Source organism: Mustela erminea, chromosome 1 (assembly GCF_009829155.1).
Source record: "Mustela erminea isolate mMusErm1 chromosome 1, mMusErm1.Pri, whole genome shotgun sequence".
Classification (NCBI taxonomy): domain Eukaryota; kingdom Metazoa; phylum Chordata; class Mammalia; order Carnivora; family Mustelidae; genus Mustela; species Mustela erminea.
The window spans coordinates 134303561-134321730 of record NC_045614.1 but is presented as its reverse complement, the minus strand read 5'-3'; the positions used below and the strand labels follow the sequence as shown (position 1 = coordinate 134321730).

At 42.2% G+C, this 18170-nt stretch overlaps 1 protein-coding gene across 1 annotated transcript in view; it reads left to right on the top strand.

The window, feature by feature from the left end:
• The first annotated feature begins 8191 nt into the window (after positions 1-8191).
• The window catches only part of OTOL1 (otolin 1), a 71052-nt gene continuing 61073 nt past the window's right edge, over positions 8192-18170 (top strand). Inside the window, exon 1 of the mRNA XM_032361727.1 lies at positions 8192-8477. The gene's annotated coding sequence lies outside the window, so the exon portion shown is untranslated. The remainder of the gene's footprint in view (positions 8478-18170) is intronic.

The following is an 18170-nucleotide window of genomic DNA, read 5'->3' as shown; positions in this document are numbered from 1 at the left end:
AATAAGAAAACAAGGAGTGAGGAGCCTCAGATGCTAAGAGAAAACAGTGGGAAAGAAGAGAAAACATTGGGAAGATGCGTGTGGATAGCCAGGTCAAAATGCAGGGTCAGGTTGGATGGAGACCATTAACTGGCTTTTGGGGGTTTGGTGTGGCTGAAGATCCTTGACAAGACTTGGTTCTCGGGCGTGGTGGGAATGAAAGATGATTAGAGGGGTGAGTGAGAGAGTAGAAAGGGAAGACTTTAGAGTTTTGGTGCAAAGAATGCTGAGGAATGAGGCAGGGGCTGAACGGAGTCATGGGGTCACGGAAGAGCTGGGTTTTTCAAGTAGAAAATAGTATTTGTATTTTATACTCAAGGGAATGAAGGTGTTGAAGAGGCCTGGGAGAATGGCTGAGTGGTTCCTTGAGGAAGTCAAGAGAGGGAAGCCAAGCGCCAATAGAGGGGTGGGGCTTCCACAGAGCAGAGTCACTTCTCCCACTTTCCTGCAGGGCAGGCAGGGTGTGGGGTGTTGATGATAAATATTTCTCCTTTACATTCATTCTTTAAACTCCCGGAGCTGACTGATTTTTCTTATGGCAACTGATGTAAGTTTACTCTTATGGACAAATGTATATGAAGGAAATATTCAGTCACAGGTTGGCATAAGAATAAAGTAAAATTTAAGAGTCAAAGGCGATTTCATTATCGGACCAACATTTAATATTGAACTTTAAGCTGTTTACTATTTTCTGTAGCTGTTACCTCAGACTAAAAGGAGGAGTTAACCCTCAAAATAAACGCAACAAAACCTTTAATAAAATGGTGAAACGTGAAAGTTTGAAAATCAAGAATTAGGTCTTCTGTGGCAAAGAATTTAAATCTTTGCCAAAATAATTGGAATAACAGTGCCTAACCAGTTGTTGTAAATTCTGTGTGCTAAGAGCCTATCACATTCAAACATTCTTGCTGATCTTCACAATAAAGCACACCAAGTGGTTTTATTACAGGTTGACAAGTGAGAAAACTGCCAGGGAAGTGCTACAAGGTTTAATGATTTGCTCAAGGTCGCCCAGCTGGTAAGGTGAGATTTAAATTAAAGCACGTTCTGGATTCAGAGTTGCTTTCTCTCAGACACTGTCTTGATATAGTAAATGTTTTGAAATAGGTAATACCTCTCTTTAACATGGGAAAAGCATCTGACCCCAAAGATTAAGTTCCTCAAATATCTGAACACATTGCATTTATTTGCAGGAACTTACTCCTGTTTTTCTTTTGGGATAGTGTATGGAGGGAGGAAAGGCAGGAAGGAAGGAGGGAAGAAGGGAAATCTGTGTAAGACTGGACAGAGTGGTATCAGGAGCCCTCATATCTCCTGGTCCAGCTACACTGGGGTCAATTCCGGCCATTCTTAGTTCGTCTCCATTCCCCCACCCCCTCCTCTCCCTGCCACCAGAGGATTTCAGCAAATCCCACACATCGTATCATGTCATACATTCATATTTCAGTATATATTTCTAAAAGATAATTTTAAAAATGTAACCTTAATATCATTACCACGTATTTAAAGAAATTAACAATAATTCCTTAGATCTGCCAAATAGCCAATCAGTATTAAAATCACCCGAACGTCTCATGAGTGACTGTCCTAGTCAGCTCACTCCATTCCAAGCAAGGGCTGAACCCTATGGTTGGTTGAAGAGGTTCTCAAGCCTCTTTTAATCTATTGTTTGTACTGCCTTCCCCCTCCTCCCCCCACCCCGGTAATTTATTTTTTATTTGTCCCGTAGAGTTTCCGTATTCTGAATTTTTGCTGCTTGCAAAAATTTCAAAGTCACTGGACTTTGGTGAACATGTGTCGCTGACTTGGTGTTTCTCAGAAATTGATTATTGACACTGGATCAGGTTTAGCAGTATGAAAGCAGGCCGTGCATCACGTATCTCAATATTTTAAAGTGAAAAACTAAGCTACGTCCACAGTCAGTCTGCCATTCCCGCCCACGGTCCCTCTTTTTCTGGAGCAGAAGGAGCTTTGCACTCCTAAAGACCAGCCTTGTCCGAATGGCTGCCAGGATCTGTCAGGGAACGCAGGGTGGAGTCAGGGAAGGGGCCTGAGCCTCCTGGCAGAGGCTGGAACTATGGGTGCCTCCTGCAGCACGGCTACCTAGATTGAGCTCCGCAGGGAGCCAAGGGCTGGGCTTGACCTGCTGTTTTCCTTGCATCTCTAACTTGTGATTTCCAGGCATTAAAACAGCTCCGAAAATTTGGCCTTCTAGCCGAGGGGTGGGAGGGAGCACTGTTGTCTGGGAAAACAAGTCGGCCTAGACCCCTGCTTTTGCCAATGCTCTGCTCCCTTCCGTACCCTGCAAATATTTCTAAATGGGGCACTGAGGCTTACTCTGCTCTGGACCTCACTAGGAGGCCTTCCTAAGCTGTGTGGGGTTTTAGCTGTTGCCTGCTGAACACACCCCTCCTGCTGTACCCAAGCACCACCAGCAGCAGAAAGTCCCCACAATCAGTCGCAAGAGCTACTCAACTCTGGGAAAATCATATGTCCGCTTGATGTAAATGCCATGGAGGACAGATTTAAAATAACTTTCTCTTTTGAATCCAACATCGTTAGCATCAAAAGTCAGACAGGTTGAACCCGATTCTCTCGTTTCTGTTTAAGTGATACAAAGCCACTCTCATGTCTAGATTTATCTATGGTTACCATGGAGATGGCTGTCTTTGTGTCAAGATTTATACAGACAGCCTAGACGGACAAAGAATTTGGGCTCCTGAGTTCTTTAAAGGCCTTGTGAGGTGGGGGAGACCAAAGCAGGCCGTGTGTGTACAAACCTTGAATTTGACATTTTGGTTGAGACGTGCAGTGAACGGTCACTGGTTTGTGAGGGAGCTGGTATGTTCTGCAGATAATGGTGTCCACCTTCACAATTGCTTTCACCTCAGACATGCCAGTGTCGGCTCCAAAGGTCTTTCTCTTCACAGCTTGCTCTCTCATTTCAGTTACTGAGCTTTTAACTTATAGCCAGGAGGCTCAGAATTATAAAGAACATGTAAGTAATATATATACTTACTAATAAGTGATAGTATATTATAGTACATTAGTAAGTATAGTATATTAGTAATAGTATATTAGTAAGTTTATACTAGTAATATATATTACTAATAATTTTTATATATATATATATATATACATATATATATATATATATTTACTTTCCACTGAAAGTAAATCTAGGGAAAAAAGGAAAGATATTTTAGTAATGTACTGAGTTTTGGGTCTCACTGAGTGGTCCTGGATTGCTTTTTTCATCCCATGGCATATGAGCCAGGGTTCCCAAACTTTACCCTGAAGTGCATCCAAAAGTCGATTTATTTACCTTCTTCTCCCTTCCCCTAGGTCTCCTTTACATGCTCCCAAGGGCCCAGAATTGAACTTCTTTTAAATCTCCTATTTAAAATGAAAAATCTGGGGATGCCTGGGTGGTTAAGCTGGTTAAGCGTCTGCCTTCAGCTCAGGTCATGATCCCAGGGTCCTGGGATCCGGGCCCAGGTCTGCGCCTTGCTCAGCAGGGAGCCTGATTCTCTCTCTCTGTCTTCTGCTTTCTCTCTCTCTCTGAAATAAATAAATAAATAAAACCTTTAAAAAATGTAAAACAATGAAAAATCTGCACCGAACTTATATTGAACTGCATCATGTTTTGGTGTGTTCTGATATAAGCTACTTCAAATCCATAAAATTACCCCAAATTTTTTAGTAAAGTCAATGCTCCAAAGTAATGTTAGCTAGTTAGTTAGCAGCTAACTGCTAGCCTTGGCTCCGAGTACAGCCTAGGGTACTGCCCATATTCCTAGTGGAGCACAAAATTCCGTCAGGGAAATAACAGAGAAGAAGGCTTTTTGCTAAAATCTGTGAAGGACCATTGTCTCTGGTCCTCTGTGATGTTTGCAATTCCATTTGGATTGCTGTTCTTTAAGCTCTGTGTTCTCCTTGATAATGCAACTGGAAAGGGGAGCATAATAAATTATTCACACCTTTGCAGTGGCTCGGGGCACCTCCAAGGGAATGTGCATTTAAATGATGATCACTGTGATTTAATAATTGGTTATGGGGGAAATCTTGAGTGGAAAAATGCAGTGGCCATTCTCTATTTGAGAGATGAGGAAACATCTCTATTTGAGAGATGACTTACCTGTAAGTCAAAGAACTGGTCGGTGAATTCCTTGGGGTTCTGGACCTCATTTAATGATTTCTGATTTTATAATGCCTAGCACAAAAGTACTAAATCTAGGCTTGTTGTATGAACAACTGGAGAAAGGTTCACATCTCTGGTCACAGTGATTTCTCATTCCAGAGGGTCTCAGCGCCTTAGGAAGAGATTTATATTAACTCAAAAAAGATTTCTGCTCCTGGTACCACTCCTTTCCCTGGAACCAGGAGTGGAAGTCTTGTCTTTACTGCATTTGACTGTTCTGTGCTAGGTTCCTGGGGCTTCTTCCTTTTCAAGGTCATCCATATTTCTTGATGCCCTCTGCCCTTCCCTGGCTCAGGCCCTGATGTTTTCCCGCTGAAGAATTTTAGTAGGTTTCCAGCTGGGTTTTCTGCTTTTAGACACTTGCCCTCCAGATATCCTGGTAGGCTGTCCGCAGGGGAGTATTACAACCCACGCATCCTCTTTGTTTACCCCTGCCCCCAAACCTTTATCAAGGGCCTATAACGCGTCAAATCTAGTGGAACTTCTTTCTTGGGCTTTGAAAACCTTTCTACTCTCACCTAACCTAACTTTTGGGACTTATCTACAAAGCTACTGAGATAAAACCTGCATTCTTGACCACCTAGTTATTTTACAAATGTTTACAACATTTCCTCAGGCCTGAGAACATTCAGTTGAACTGTGACCTCGGACCCTTGATGGTAATCAGTCTGAGGATGGGGTTATGTACATCTTTGATTTCACCTTCTAACACAGCGGTCCAATGTGGCAGCGCCCCTAAGAGACCACAATTTCCGCTTCTCCATGGAGTCCTATGACAGGAGCGGTGCAGCGTGCGAGCCTGGCACATGGAGGGCTGTCCCTGATGCGGGGGCACAGGTGAGGGCACATTAAAGAGTGAGTGAAGGACCGAAAGTGGTGGGTAAGATAGGAGAGTCGGTGCTGGAGGTGTGGTTTATCTTCTTAAACTTCCTCGAAGTGTTGGATCGTTGTGGGCAATCCTGATGTTCAACTGGTATGGGGAAGCGGTGGTCTTGGTGTGGGATGAGAAAGAAATACACAGAAAAGGACTCACATTAATGTCAGGGAGAGGGATCCGGTGGGTAGAAACCCCTGTGGAAACTAGCACACGGGTCTCTAGGTTGGGAGCTGGGAGGTATGAAGCAGGCTGGTGACCAGCTTTCCCAGATTGGGGACAAGTATGTTTCTGTAGGGCAAGGATAGGCTTAGTGGGGATTGCAGACAGCTAAGCCTTGTCTATATGTCAAATCTGGTCTGAAAATTTTGATATGCATGAAGTTCAGATGCTCGAGTGTTTGCAGTAAGTTGGCCAGGGTGTGTGTGTGTGTGTGTGTGTGTGTTGGCAAAGCAAGAAGACTGTGGATGACACGAGGTCTTCCTGGAGCTCTATACCAAAGAAGCTTGTGAAAGGTCTGTTAATTCCTTACAGAACCTGGGTCTGGGACAACTCTGATTTCACACGTTCTGTTAACTCTTCCTAAATAGCAGCATATTTATCATATTCTATGCCTTTACTTCTGGTGTCCAAACACAGCTCTTTTCTATCTCAATGCCACGGTCATGGAATTCTCTTTGAATACAAATAAAACATTTTCCCATGCCTTCCCTGATTTTCCCTCTTCCGCTTCACCGTCTTCCATTGCTTCTTGCAAGAGGCTCGGGCTTCGGAATCCAGCCTGCACTGGAACTTTGTGGAGGAGTGTGGAACCCAGAGACAGTACTTTTTCTCTAACTATGGGTTTTTCGGCACAATTGAAGAACCCATAAGGTCGTAAGAATTGAAGTTTCTCTTGAGACATGGTCATGTATGGTAGCACAGAAGTCACTAAGGGTAGACTATTCTCTGGCTCCAAAATTTCTTTTCCAAACAAATATGTATATTTGATACCTACAAGTTTTGAATGTGCAACCATTGACTCCATAGATGGAGGAGCCCATGGTTGGACATGTTCTATTTTTTTCTCTCAAGGGTTGGGCCCATTATGACTGTGACTAGGGATTATGTTTCTCCTCCCCAACTGATGAATTTTCTACAACAGGATCGTTTTCCACCCAGACTATACAACATCTATGGAACATGTTAAATGGATTTTTACCCCCCAGGGTCTCCCGCTGAAAATTCATTTTATGGTTTAGGCTGAATACCTGGTCTTCCCTGCTACTTCTTTATTGACCCCTGCTTGTGACTGAATCAGGTCACTAGGGAATTGGATGGGCATTGCAGAGTTGTTCTATTCATTTGATTTTTAGTATTCTCATTTTGAGACTGGTGAAAAATCTACCTGCTTATAAACAAAGAACCTTGAGTGATAGAATTTCTAAATGTTCAGGATTAGTTCTGGAGATAAACACGTGCATAAAATCCTGAACTGTAAATAGCTAAACTGTAAGGCAGTATATATATAGTTGTTCCTAAATGTGAACAAAGCAGAACTAGGTACACATAGTTGAATTAATAACTTTAATCAGTATCATCAGGGAGGGCAATGATTTAAAAATACCTAAAGTTTCTTTAAAGGAAAGATCAAAGAAGTCATGAGGTAACCTCTTGGCACATCATTTTCATAAAAGCCCGTACAATCATTTTTGCAGAAGTTAATTATGGCAGAGACATTTAAAAAGGCTGATATTTAACTGATGTATCTACAGTCATGGACCCCAGGTATGGCACCAGACTACCAGTTTCTTGAGACCCACTGGAAACTTTCCCATCCCTGATGGAGCTTGCCCACCTAGGCCCCACTGGTTTTGAGTGACATCTCCATGTGGTGCCTAATTGTTGCTGGTGAAAGGCTGCAGTCGAGGAAGGGATTTTACCCGAGGCCTTGATTTCCTTCTACATCAGTGTTTTAGGGATTCAGGTGGCAAGAGGTTTTCTCCAGCTTTATGCTTCCGGGCATATGTTGTCTTCGGGATCCTGGCAGGTAAGAAAGCCATTATTTGAATTAACCGTGTGTTTTTAATCAAATCTTACCTGTGCAAGCATAGCGTTTCCCTGCAAATTAGCATCTGCCCTCTGCAGGAGGCAATGGAGGCGATTTTAGCCCTGTTTGACAAAGGTGAACTTGGAGATCCAGAGTGGGCAAGGAACTCACCCAAGGTCTAATGTCACTTCTTAAACTCCTAAATTCTGATATTTAACTCTATTGCCATTGAGAAGGTGTCACGGAGCTTTGAATTCCTGGCAGTAATTCTTAAAATCAGTTCCTAGAATATTATTTTTGGAGTAAGCTTGGGCTCTGGAAATGTTTGAGGTTAAAGAGAGGAATCAAGATTGTGTGTGTGTGTGCGTATGCACATGTGAAATAGTGTCTCACCTATGTGATGGCCCCATGTTGCCCCCTAATGGAACTTTCAATATTTGCAAAATTCTTTACTGACTAGTCTTTTATTAAACTGAGACAAATAAAACATTGGTAAGCATGAACTTCTCACAGGATAACATGTTATCTTATCATTTTCATATTTAAATCAATTGCTACTGAAACTTTGCCCAATTTAAGGAAAATGTGATTGGGATAAGTACAGAAGACTTTGTACAAATTTGTAACCATATGTCACAGCCCCCTTCACCTGTACCCTGAGGGCTGATTGTTTCATACACATCTCTTTTTTAAAAATGCATCTAACAAAATGGGGTGGTGGTCTTACTATTTTACTAAATCTGGAGGATAAGAGAGTGGCTAACTTTTAAGTTTCATATTTGTGAAACATTTTTTTTTTTTTTTAAAAGAGGGTTTGAAATCTCGCCCTGTCCCTTTGTTGCTACAGAAAATCAGGCTAAACCTTCATTTTCTCAAGCCTCACTGTCTTCCTCTTCCAAAGTGGGGAGAAGGGTGCAATTTGTGAAGATTTCAACACAATTCCTGCTGCAGAGTATGCGTGCAAAAGTCAAATAGTGGTGCCTGGGTTTTCTATTATTACATGAGGAGATTGTAGTAAAGGAGCTCTGTAGAATTTGAACATCTCTGAGCCTATCTAGACATGCAGGATAAAAGGGAAAGGAGGCAGCGTGAGGAGCAGTTTTCATTTCTGTCCACCTGCGACAGTCCCCCTACCACACACGTAGGAGGAGCAGGAGTTTCAGTTAATGTGCCAGGAGGAGCTCCTGGTGTGGGCCACGGTTTCAGAGGACTTTGTGGCGTTACAGGCTGTGGAGGCTACTTCAGCGACTAGACCCCCTCCAGAGGTATACAGTCCATCTGGCCCAGGACCACACTCCCCAGATGCTGTCACTGGTTGCGGAAAGACGGAACAGGTAAATGGGAGCTGGCGGTGGGCGGCAACAGGGGTGAAGGGAGGTGGGCTTATGGGGGCACAGTCAGTGTCTATGAAGTGGGCTGGAAGAAGGCCCCAGAAGAGGCTGACGGCGGGGGCATTCTGCCCATCCTCCTAGTCCCAGCTTCACCAGTTTCAAAGACAAACAAAGGGGGACAGAGTTAAAGCAGTGAAAACAGCTTGTATTCAGTCACTATGGACTGCCAGGCAGAGAGCTGAGCGACATCCTGAGTTGGGTGGGGGTGACCGGGCGTTTTAGCAGGGGGAAGTGTGGAGGAGGAAAAGAGCGGGGCTCAGGTGGAGAAGGACAAAGAGCTGGTCAGAATAGCTGCGTTGAGGGCAGCCGCGTGTGCTCGCTGGTGGTCACTGAAGTGAGGGTTCTAGCCTCTCGCACCCGCGGTGGGTGGGGGTGGGCAGAGGCTCCGTACTTCAGGTGGTTACATTTCCAAGGCCCTCAGGTCCTTGAGAAGGACACTCCAGAGCTGTAGGGGATACATATACTCCTCAAAGGGACAGAAGGAGGATTCACAGCTGACGTTCTTCTTAGCGGATGTTCTAAGAAAGGGAGGATGGGCTTGTCCTCAGGTGGTGGTTAGAAAAGCAGCCGACTTTTCTGGTAGGTGAGCTCTCTCAGGTAGGTGTTTTTATATGGGGTGGGGAGGGCTGCGGTCATCCTAGGGACACAGCCTTACACTGCTAAAAGCCATGCTAGAGTTTGGTCTCTTCTTAGTGCCGAGTTCTGCAGTTCTCACCATGAAGGCTTCTCTGACCAATATAATTCGTCTGTCAACTTTGATGACCTTTTTGGAAACTGAAATATTAGTGGTTCATTCACTCCCTCCACAAAGATTAGTTGGGAGTCTCCTGTGTGCTGGGAGGCAGGGAGTCTTAGAATTGTTTGTGTTTGTAGTCTGTTTCTTTGTGTTAGTGCTACCTTAACTAAGTTGCTAGTTAACTCTGAGTTTAGAAACACTGTCTTATTTTTTTTTGCCATCCACACATTTTATAATTTAGTAGAGCCCAATAAATATTCTATTGAATGTATTCAATATAATTGAACAACACAGAATAAATAAAGAAGGTAAAGGAAAAGACTTTGAAGTAGAATTTGAGCGATTTGGGAGTTAAGTGGAGAAGAAAATGACCACATTGAAATGATGAGAGAGGTTATTTATTTTATTGGCTTTTTCACAGGAGGGAAAACTAAAATTCACCTGAAAGGCTGTGCTAACTTCTCCTATGTTTCTCCAACAGTCTAGAAAATATTTGCCATTTGCTTCCTTAAATGCAAAGAAGGAATGACTCTCTGAGATGCATTGTGTAGATGATATTAAAATTACACATTTAATGTGTCTGAGATAGTGAACATTTCTACTAGTTTAACATTTATCTAAACCCTAAAAATAGGTCCAAAGGATTTTACTTCTTCTAAATGTTAGGAATATTCTCAGATCTTGCCAGCTCTGCAGCAAATGGAGGGGGTGGTTCTTGGATGGCAGAGCTCCCTGGAGAGAGGCCAGGCTGCAGCTGGCCAAGTTGTAATGTTTTCATCCGAGGTGTTGGTGTGATGGCTTCTACCGCTGTTTCCTCCCCTGTCATTTCTAAAGGAAGGCCAAGGTTAGCTAAGGGTCAGCGCTGGCGAAGAACTGAAAGACCAGGCTGCTTTTGCAAAAACTACATGCATTTTACCTAGTGGCCTTTTCCCTCTGACTGCCTACACGTCATTGATTTCCGTGGATCTCGGTGAGGGTGATTTGCCTGGCAGGGGACTTTTAGTGGTATTCCGTGGTATTTTTGTGAGATATGCTGCTGGCATCTGGTCAGTAAGGGACAGGGATGCTGGTAAACATCCTGCAGTGGGGACATTGGACAACTGACAGGACGGCACCCCACAACAAGGAATCATCCAGCCCCAAATGGCAAAAAGACTGAAGCTGAGAAACTGCACTCTAAATTTTAAGCCAAGGAAACCAGTTTCTTGCTTAGCACGTCACCTGACAGCTTACTAGTCAAGGCCTGGTCCCCAGGTGACATCAGCATCACCTGGACATTTGTAAGAAATACAGACTCTCAGAACCAACTCCAGACACACGAATTTACAATCTGCATCTATTTTGAAAAGCAGGACTAACATTCTCTGAAAACTACAGAGGGCATGGCAGTGTGATTTAAGGACTTGGGGTTACCAAGTCAAGAAGACACAGCATCGTGGCCCTGCCTCGGTAGTGTCTTTAAATCCACAACATCTCACTTCTCTATATTTGTTTTTCATGTTCACTGAAGTATCTTTCACTTCTTTGTTCCCTTTCCCTCTCTCCCTCCCCTCCTTCCTTCTCTCCTAGTTATTCTGTTTCATCAAAGCTGTATTTTTCTTTATCCTCGTGTGTGCATTGCTTGTCCTAGGACTTTAATCTGGAGCCACTCTTGATACACATGCTGAAAAAGCAGACACTTACCTCTTTAATTAAAGGAAATTGTCCTAGAGGGAAAAGTGGGTAGAATCTGGAAGGACAGCCATACTTTCTGAAACCTGATATAACAATTAAATTCAACTCTTCTGCACTGAGTCTCTAGTGGTGAGATAGTAACAAGGCAGGCAGGAAAGTTCATCCAGCACTAATTTAATCAGAAGCCAGGGGACTCGGTCTCTATGATATATCTTTTGTCAACACAGCTTTCAGTTTTGAACCCACAATCTAAAACCCTGGAAATTTACCATATTGACTTGCCTGCAAAATTTCTGCTGGACCCAAGTATAATAGAACTGATGAAAAAATATATTAGTCTGCACACCGTGCCAGTGTATTGTAAAATGATGGAGTTTTAAAAATATCTTATTTAGAAGTTTTCTCTCCTTTTTTAAAGCTTTTGACTATGGCAGGTTCACCATTTATTGGTTAAACCATTAACGCAAACTCCAGTTCAGTTTGATAAACGCTTACTAAGTCCCTACTATCTGCAAGAACTAGGATAAGAATTGTGGAATATTAAAGAAGATTAGGACATAATCCTTGCTCTAGTTTATAATCTGGGGTGTGTGTGTGTATGAAGAGGTGGACAAGCATAAACAGTAGCTTGTTGATGATCAGTATATTAATATCATATACATGTGTACATATAATACACATATTAATATGTGTACCATAAAGAGTTCATAAATATTCATTTCTTTGTGGTTATAGAAAAGTGGATTTTGAAATTGGGAAAAAAGCAAAGCAAAAGAACTGAAGAGGCTCCTGTTCCTAAAAAGCTGTGATTCTGTGACATTCTATATTCTGGTTAATTATTATATTATATTTCAGGGAAGTTTAGGGAGCTTAAGTAGACTTGACATTTTCAGCTTATCACCCTATGTATACTGTTTTTCCAAGAGTTTTTTCGCAGCTACATTTTTCAACACCTCTCATCACTTTTCCACAACTCTTTCTGTTTTTCCCCTTTAAAAGGATAGTGACACCAAAGCAGAGACTTAGTCTTTTATTTTTAATTAAGTTAATTTTTTTTTGAGACTTACTCTTTTTGATTGTGGATCTAAGTCACACATGGAAGACAATGAAACTGTTATATAAATATTGGAGAGGACCTGCTTAGGTAATGGGTATTTTATCCATTTAATTGAATAAATTTTATCTTGCTTAGGAATGACTTTTTAAAATAATGCCTGTATTAGTCACTATGTAAATTTCTTTACTTGGCATCTATTTGAGACTTTAATAATGCTCTAAAAATGATCTTCAATTTTCCCCTGAGACCCATTCCATATTCAAATAGACATACACTATCTGGAAAGGACAAATAATGAGAAATTTAGTCCTTTTGATTGAAAAACCACCCCCCCGACCCTGACCTTGCAAATGACTATTTGTGCCAACCATTACCTCAGTATTTGGACTGAATTCCTAAATTCAAATAAGATTGAGTCATCCTAAAGCTTTTATTCAATTGGGCAATCACATTAGAAGATTAATTTGTGAAAGCAGCTAGATAAAGCTGGTTTTATATGATGAGTTTCGTAGGGCAGTGCTCACCTTTTAAATCTGGTAGGTTATGTTCTCCCGATGTGATGTTGAAGATCATTAAAATAATTATGGGTGTGCATTCACTATCATATGAAACGAGTTGGCTTCATTAATAATGCTGGCCTTGATTTTCCAAACATACTTTCATGTGCCCTAAGTTCTGTGAGTCATTTTCTTTCTTAATTGAATACTGTATTATGTTCTCACATGTGGCTTTTCTGCAGCCACCAGCCCTTTACTGCTTGCCACTTTGACCTGACATCAAAGCTCAGAGGACTGGTTAGGTGGGTTTGTTTTGTTTTGTTTAAATGAGATAATGGGTTGTCTTTGGAATGCTGAAGGTACACTGGCAACTTAGGGAGCTAAAGGCTGGTGAAGGAGTTAAAACATTCTGCTTCTGAGAAAATAGAAGGGAGGTAATCACGTTTTGGAAAATGTTGAAGTATTTGGCAGTATGTTTGTTTTGTCCTACAATAATTTTCTCCCCTCTTCCTTCATCTTCAGGCTTGAACTGTGAACTCAGAAGCTTCCAGGAAGCATAGAGTAGAGTAGGTCCCATCTGGGGAACTCTTTGGATTGAGTGCATGAGCCATATTCTGCCAGGTAGAGAAAGAAGGGAGCCCATCCTTGTGGGAGGAAAGAGGTAATAGAGGCCGAGGGAGCAGGTGGTGAGACAAAGCATGTCTGAGTGACTCAGTCTAGACCAAAGTGTTGAATGTGGAGACATATTACATAGGGAGGGCAGAGGTGAAAGAAGAATGGTCTTTGCCCTATTTCTTACCGGAGAGGAGGAAATTTCAAAGGGATTCTTCCCAAAACAACGTGGGCAACTGCAGGGTCAGGTAGGTGGAGTGTGGATGGTGGTACGTGAACTTAAGGGGAGGCGTGTAAACATGGTTGGGGCAAAGTGACTCGAAACAAGGGTTGGGTGGCCCAGCTGGGCTGGAGGTAGACTGGAAATTGAAGATCAGACCTCGTCAGACCCAGCTGAGAAAGATCTGACAGTTCCTCAAGCCCAGGTTTGAAGACTAGCTGGCAGGTGGGGGCTCCGGTGACCAGCATTGGGAGACGGAAGGTGGAGAAGGGCGGGGTTGTGTCCGGCCCCTCCCCCACTGCTGAACTGCCATCTTGGAGAAGAACGAAGGAAGTGGAAGAAATTCAAGTGCTCAGCCTTCTCCTCCGGAAGCCCAAGTTACTCAAGGACACTCTATATTTAATGAAGTTTACCAGTTGGACTGTGTTTGTATTTTTCTTAGTGGGAAAGGATCCCATAAGGAATATCAAGAATTACAGGAAATAAATAAGCAGAGGGGTTTCTGTGTACAAATTTATGCAGAATGATAAAATTTGCAAGGCTGCTGTATACCTTGGGGCCTATGAATGGGATTCATAAACTGATGGGCAGGTTGGGCCCAGTGACCCCAGAACAAGGACCTCTCAGATAAATCTTCTTTTAAGTGAGTTTTTAAAATAAACCTTAATCATCTTCACTGTCATGTTTGAGACCAAAATTACAGTCCTTCAGTGACAGATTTCAGACTAGATTAATCTCGTGGGAGAACACTAATGAATTTATGCTACTCAAACGTCACACCCTCTTATTTCCCCAGGAAAGACACTGGGTCTGGAGTTGGGGTTTGGTACTGCCTGAAGTAATCCAATGTTAACTAAATGTTGCTAATTGAACAGATAACAAAGACCCAGATAAGAAAAAAGCAGACTTGTTGAAAAATGCCTTGAAAACTCAAGGAGGAAAGAATCACTAATATTTGCCAAGGGAACTGATGGTATTGGGAATATATATATATATATATATATATATATATATATATATTTTGAATAACAAAATATGTTGCAGAGGACGACAATAGAATATATAGTGAATACTATAAGTTCATGAGATTGTGATCTTAAATTAGGGTGAGGTGGTTATGAAAATGATGGAGAGAAATCCCTCAGGTACACCTGGACTGAAAGACTCATTGTGTGGGTGAGTAAATCCTGTCCATAGAATCATGTATCTTTCTTCAAAAAAAAGCAAGGACTGACTTCTTTCTTGGTTCTGGGCAAAATGAGGGCATAGAATTTTTTGAGATGGTAATTACTTCGCAAGTAATTACTTCAGGGCTACCCACCTGCCCCTAATTTCACTATAACTTCTTCCTACCATATCACGCCTCCCCCTGATGACATTGACCCCGCTGTTTCTTGTGGGGAGGTTTTTGTTTTTGTTTTTCTGGATGAGAGCAGTGCCTTCTGGAGTAGGCTCTCTCAACCCCTTGGCACTCCTCCCTTCAGACACTGAAGTCAAGGCAGCTGTGGAACGTACCACTCTGAACAATGGAGAGACAAATCAGCAGGTGCCTTGTAAACTCAATTAGCTATAGTATAGATAAAGATATAGCCTTATAAATGGTTCCTGTAAGACACATTTCCTAATAAAAAGGCAGAGTAAAGGGCCATGGGAATCAGGGACCTCATTTTCTTATTCAAAAATCCTCCTAGTGTCTGGGCCCTATACTTGGCCACATATTAAAAGTGGGTACCCCCCACCTTTTGCATTAGATCTCATCCCCTTTGTCTACTCAAGGGCATCACTGTGGAAAGTGTCATCTCTTTCTTGCAATCTCCAGTTTTCCCTCTCTCGAATAGCAGAAAATCATGCTATCATTTCTCCCATCTTTTGAAAACCTTCTCTTGACCTTGAATTCCTTTCCAGCTAACAGTTCATTTCTAGGTTCCCTTTTTATTAAGATTCCTTGAAATAACTATGCTACTTGCTCTCTCCTGTGTCGCGCTGTATCTCTGTAATCCTCTCTGCTGTGACTTTGGGCCCCATTACACCCCAGGAACACCGCTGCTGTCAGGGCCCCCACAATCAGCCCTGCTAACATCACTGGTCAGTCTTTGCCCTCAGCTTTTAATGACTTACTTTCTGCTCCTGGAGGCTACTGGCTTCTGAGCCCCTCATTCTTGGTTTTTCTCCTACCTCTCTTGACTCTCTTTCTCAACCTTCTTTGCTCATGTCCTCTGATTGTCTCAACTTCTAAACACTGGATATCCTGGGGTTTGGTTTTTAGGCTTCTTTTCTGTTCTTTCTACACTTGCTCTTTTATGATCTCGTTCTATCTCTACACTGATGTCTCTCAAATTTCTATTTCCAGTGCAGACTTCTGCTTTGAATGCCAGTCTTCTGTGTGCAGCTCCCTAGACAGTAGCTCATAGGCACATTGACCATCATCTGCCCCCAGCCTTCCGCTGTGGCTATCAGGCTGGTCCACATCGCCATGGTTTCTCACCTACTTAATGGCAGCAGCTTCCTAAGTAGTTTTCCTGTTTCAACTCTGTCCCCTCTACAGTCTATTCTCAAAGTAATGTTACCTGGAACTGGGTTCATCTCTTGGTGGGTGTTGAGCCAAAAGACACAACCAAGCCAAAGAGTAAGAAAAGAAGGATCATACTAGCAACAAGTCCAGAGCACCCGGGATATTTCCCAAAGCAGGGTCTTCTCAAACAACAAAAGTGGGGAAATTTCAAGTTTAGGGTTCATGCATATTCATGAAAGGGCTTCCAGCTTTCATGGAATTGGGGTGAGTCATCTTAAGGTGAAAGAGACCAGGTCCCAGTCCCGAGGGCTGGCAAGGGTCAACATCATCAGACCTCTGGTTCTAGCTGGCCTTGTATCTGAACGCTCAAAGAGGTTTAGACCCTCAAAGAAAACTCAAGAGTGGGTGTCACTTTCGTCTCTACTTCTCAGCCAGCAGTAGGAGATTTATGATTCATCTCTTGTCCCTGATATGCTTAAGCTATCTCCCAGGCTGATAGTGGTTATTCTTACATTCCTTAGTTCCCTTGGAATCAATATCTACAGGGGTCTATTCTTTTATAATTTTGACATATCCAAGGAAGTTCTGCAAGAAATCACTACTGCTTTGGGCAAGTAGTGCCTGTCAGGCATACATCACAGGTGGTTGGGGACCTAAAGTGACTTACAATAGTAGTCAGAGTGACTCTTTACATGCATGTAGATTATATCACACCTGTGTTAAAAAACCCAGCTTTTCTTCATCTCAGAGTAAAAGTCCCAGTTCTGATGCTGCTGCCAAGGCCTTCTCCCCTTCCCGGGGTCACTGGCTTTCTTGCTTTTTCTCACTAGTCGGATCGGATCCACTTACGCCTCAACACCCTTGCGCCTGATGTCCCTTCTCTTCATGGAATGATCTTTTCTCAGATCCACACGACTGAGCTCCTTAAGCTGTCTGCTCAGATGTCAAATGTGTGTGAAGCCTGCACTGGCCACCTCCCTTTTCCCTGGTGTGGTCTAACTGCCTTCCCAGCCTTATTTTCCTCTTTGGCCCTACAACCTTTGTCAAGAGGAAAACCAGGCCCAAGTCACCAGATGGGGGCTTCCTACCTAACCTCATTGCCATCTCCGCCTTCCCAGAAATGAAGTTTTAACAGGTCAGTCAGGAATTTTAAGGCCAGCACTGGTGAGGTAATCCACAGTGAGGGTCTCTCCATCACTCCAAGGAAGATGAGATACTCTGCATGATAAGACTGCCACGGAAAGTGACCTTGCCTGAGGCAAGCAATCCTTTCTTTTCTTTTGTTACAAACTTCCTTGCCCCACCCTCTTTCCTATAAAACCCTTCTACTTTGCAGTCTTAGAGCTCCTTTGTATTTGCCAGGTGTGCTACTGCGTAAGTTGATTGCTTAATAAAGCTATTTAGATCTTCAAATGCACCCAAATTAAAAAAGGAACTTCTGTTAACACCTGCAAGTGTGTCTGTGAGACATGGTATTTGGATATCCTCTCTGCCCTATCCCTCTAGTCGGAAAAAAATCCTGGAGGTCAGGGATTTTGGTACTCATGACTGTATTTGTTGGCCCCAGGAGAATGCCCTGCAAACGCAGGTGATCATTAAGTATTTATTGAATGAAAAGAACAAATCAGGCTATATCTGATAGTACATGGCCCAGCAGTTATAATAAATATTTGGGATCAAGAATTAATCTGGTTGCCTTTTCAGGAGTCCATTGTTTTTCTTCCTTTTTTTTTTTTATACTAATGATTAATAAAATCGTGCTGTAAGCACCAGTCTGTAAGTAATGGTGATTTCACTCCATCTATGTAATAGTAAATACTAATGAAGACATACTTTTCATATGAAGCACCGATTATGATAATTAAAAATCCTATTTGTACATTTTCTTGTATTGTCACAAATTAGATAAAATATTTAAGACGTTATTTTTATATAATGTTATATGCATAATGAAGTATTTATAACTCTTTAAATATTTTTTTAGAAAAAGGCTTTTTAGGGAATGTAAATGGAGCAGTCTTGAGGGCTGTGGCAGTCAGAGAATAATAGACAATCTAATATTGCCCTCTAGTGGAAATCATGAAACATGCACTATTGGAATCTGATACTCTTAGACGAAAGATTTCATTATTTTAGTCCAGGTGATGCCTAGGGCTTGGCTGTTTCCAAGTTCATCTGCTTTTATAGTGTTGAGTTAAAAATTTTTTATTTAATTTTTAAAACTGAGTCCTTATATAAAAGACTTGAATAAGTAATATATAAAAACGATACATAACCAAACCAACTTTTAAAAAAAGTGTTCACATTTCATCAGCAATCCAAAAATTA